The sequence below is a fragment of the Pteropus alecto genome, unplaced genomic scaffold (assembly GCF_000325575.1).
Source record: "Pteropus alecto unplaced genomic scaffold, ASM32557v1 scaffold19, whole genome shotgun sequence".
NCBI classification, from domain to species: domain Eukaryota; kingdom Metazoa; phylum Chordata; class Mammalia; order Chiroptera; family Pteropodidae; genus Pteropus; species Pteropus alecto.
This window is the reverse complement of record NW_006442490.1, coordinates 1133148-1137145: the sequence shown is the minus strand read 5'-3', so window position 1 is coordinate 1137145 and position 3998 is coordinate 1133148. Positions and strand designations below refer to the sequence as shown.

General features: G+C 37.2%; 1 protein-coding gene across 1 annotated transcript in view; it reads right to left on the bottom strand.

Moving 5' to 3' along the window:
* GPC3 (glypican 3) overlaps positions 1-3998 on the bottom strand; it is a 427782-nt gene that overhangs the window by 99458 nt on the left and 324326 nt on the right. The gene's annotated exons all lie outside the window — the stretch shown is intronic.

Here is a 3998-nt window from a genome sequence, read left to right as displayed (position 1 = left end):
ATCCAACTTTGAATGTAAAACTCTGACACCAAATGGGCAGGTACTGAATGCTCTGGCTTCAACTGTTTATGACAGGAAAACGATTTCTGGAATTTTATTTGAACCTAAACTGAAACAGGATAAAAGAATAAACAGCTAGATATTCCTTGGGAACAATAACTTCTATAGCAGTTTAGGGACTGCTGAATTAACACTAACTATATAGTTAGCTCTTAGAAAATGTTATCAACAGAACAGGGTTAGAAGAGAAATGGCTCACAGTATCACATGGGTAAGAATGTATTTTCATCGTTCTTGGTATTTGTGGTGTCATCTCTTCATACAGGAGCCTTGGAGCAGAACACTAACAAAAACAAACTTTTTTTTAATTAAGAAAAGCAATATGGTCCTGCAAATTCCAGGATATTGAGGACTTTAAAGAGTTCAAGTCCTCTCCTAACACAAGACAATAAATCCTCACACAAATTAGAAACTGAAAAGGAAATAAAAAGGTCCTCATTTCCAATCGTGGGAACGTTACACATGAACTCTGGCTTGGAAGGAGGAGAGGAGGACATTCCACACCTGCAGGCCTTCCCAGGAAAGGGGCCCAGGCCTTACCCTGAACCTATCCCCTCAAGGTTATACCATGGGACTGTCAATATGGAAATAATGTGACTTTATTCCCTTAGTGAGAATATTATTTCCAGTGCTATCAACAGCAACTGTAACCTGAAAGGAGGCAGCTGAGAATTTCCATGGAAGAAAGTGAATAGTTATTTTGGGATTGCTCATTAATGGCCTAACTACAGTCCATCTGGATGGAGGACACACATGGGCATACATGCGTAGAGAAAAATATCTCTGTATTTATAGATATGTGTGTTGGAGCATCCTACTATAGTTTAATAGATACAGAACCAAGCAAAGGGCTTAGAAAAATAACATTACGCTCCTAGATTCACCACTCACTTACATGTGAACTTGGGCAAGTTAACTTGATTCTACCTCCCTGTAACTAAAACTTGGGGTCAATTTAGTCAGGTATTCGGTGAATCCAGATGTTTGGCAGTATATAGGAAACATCTGGATGACTGATCAAATTTTCAACTGAACTCACTGGTTGTTTTGGCAGCATGCCCACGCAGCCCTTAATGGCTTTCTGCCTCAGTTTCCCTAGCTATAGAAAAGGACAAACTTTATTTATCACTTACCTCCCAGAGGGCAGTGAAGATGAAATAATGTTGAAGGGTAACAATGAGTTCTTGAAAAAGAATAATTTTGTGAAAGTACGATATCTTATACAATTCCAGGTTATGTACTTTTCTCAATATTAGTTCGACTTTTAGGACATGAAATTACTTTGAAATATGGTTAAATGCTACACAAATACAAACACATCATTATCATCACCATTACCATCATCACATTCTTTTTTTAAAATTTTTAATATTCATTTATTTATTTTTGGTGACATTGGTTAATGAAGTCCTATTAGTTTCAGGTGTACAATTTAACAGTAAGCTATATAAATATACAGAAGATAAGAGAAATGGCTCACAGTATCACATGGGTAAGAATGTATTTTCATCGTTCTTGGTATTTGTGGTGCCATCTCTTATATAAGGAGCCTTGGAGCAGAACACTAACAAAAACAAACTTTTTTTTAATTAAGTTGTGTGTTCCCCTCATAACATTCTTCTTTAGGACTTCCGTAAAGTGTCTCACCTTCAGATTGAATCATGGCCAAAACATAAATTTCACTGAAGGTCTGAAAAAAATGTGTTTTGGCCATGGAAAGTAACACAGATGAGGAAAAAAAATCAATGTGGGTGTTTGGAGCCAACCAATTTTAACAGCTCAACTTAAACAGATAAAACTGGTCTATCAATGAGAAGTAATTGATTGCTTAATGGTATCTGTATGGGAACCAAAAATGTTCAAACATACATTCATGGACATAGGTAGGAGAAAGGAATTGTAAACTGTGTGCTTTCCATCTCTGACAATATACACCTCCCTACCTATAACGTGGTTTCAACTTTTGTGGCTGAAAATTATAGAAAAGGGAAAGAAGGAAACAATATGGAAGAGATAAAAAAAGAGACACATCAAAGGGATCTGCAACCATACAAAATTGGGGGAGCAGAATTAAACTGGTAAAAAGTGTTGGAATACTGCTCTCTCCCAACCTCAAGTTCTGCTTATAGAGAAAATTCTGAATATAATCATCTTAACTGCCATTTATTATCTGTCATGAACATGTATTTATACATATTTGTATACATGTAAACTATATATTATATATAAACTTTATATAATGGTGATATATAATTTATAATCTTTACAATACCCTTACAATAACCTCAGAGAGGTCGAGTGATTTATGCAGGATTATATACTTAGTAAGATCCACAACTGAATTCAGATCCATCTGGATCCAAAGGTCATATTCTTTTCACTATACCACATGGTCTCTCACAGTATTAATATCAAACAACTAAAACTTTTGCTAAAATGTCTTGTTATAAATATTTTTAGTGACTATTGGATCATATAGAAGCCCATGTCTACTTCAGCTTTCCCTTTTTCCAGGGTAGGAGTCCATCCACAGGTCTTTGTCTAATCTTCCTTATGATTGTCACTACCCTGTTCCTTTTTATCTTTACTTACTCATTGTTTATGGCAGATCTTAACACTTCCTCCCCTCCAGAGACCCTCTCATGGCAGCCTGGCCCACCTTAGCCCTAAGCACCCAAAACTGATGAGCAGCATCACTGTTCTGGCTTTTCATCATAGGTTTCCTTTTATCTTTATTTCAGGACTTCCTATGCTTCTGCTTCCTCTTTAAGAAAGCTGTGAAAACAGAGGGTTAGACTTCTTTTGAATCATCAAATTCTCTGGCACCTGGCTGAACACCTAGTGGGTATTCCTTAAGGTCTGTTCACCCAAGAGCTCTATTGACAGTATTCTTCACTTAGGATTAGGGGCATAATGATAGACTCTGAGATTTGGACCTCTCCAGTGCTGGGTTCTAACCAATGTGAGCGGAGCCACCCAGACACAATTGGTCTGAGGTAATCTAAAAATAATTCAGAGGACAAATACTGCCATTGTCCCCAGGTGAAGCATATCATGCCTTTAATTCAGCCATAAGTGATTTACATTGTGCTCTGACTCCTTCAGAGATATGTTTTGGAATAATCATACTATATCTAACCAGGCTTTAGAGAATTTAGTGAAGTTGTAAGTTCACAGAAAGAAGGATCAGTTATGCAAATACTGCCATGATCATGTGCTCAGCAGCAGTAACAACTGTTAAATGTTCACTGAGTCCAGAGCACTTTATTAGGCACTGGAGGAGTCACACTCAAGCATGTTATAAATACTTTCATAATGCCATTTGCAGTGAAATACATCACTATTTAGAAAGCCTTTCCAAACATTTTCTAAGAACCACAAAAATTTCACTGCTAAACTTCATATTAAAAAACAAAACCGTGCCAATGTCTTCATACAGAAGCCTCTGTCCTTGCATTAGGATTTTAGTTTCATTTAAGTTCTTCCTTGGCTATAAACAGAAGTCAGTGGTGCCAGGGCCCTTCCACCCATGGATCATGGGACAGGAACGCCATCACTCTGGTATATGGTGGCATTTTGGGTGGCATTTTTTTTTTGTGGCCACAAAGCAATCACAAGCAGATGGTACAACTAGCTTCTATTTGTGTCTTAGCTACTAAACTCATTATGAGAGGAAAAACTTTGTATAGGTCAAGGGAATCTGTGGGTGTCTCTATGCATGGCAGTGAGTCAGAAGTTGGCAAGGCCATAGCGAAGCTGGTCCTCTCTTATCTTGCTGGTGGCCTTGAAAGCTAATCCATCTTCATTGGAAAGCAATTTAGAAACATGCATAGAAATGTTCATATCCTTTAACTCAATAACTCCAGTATTTTAAGAAAATGATCTGAAGTCAGGAGAAAGCACTATGGATAAAGAGGTAGTTCTATTTATGATGGTAA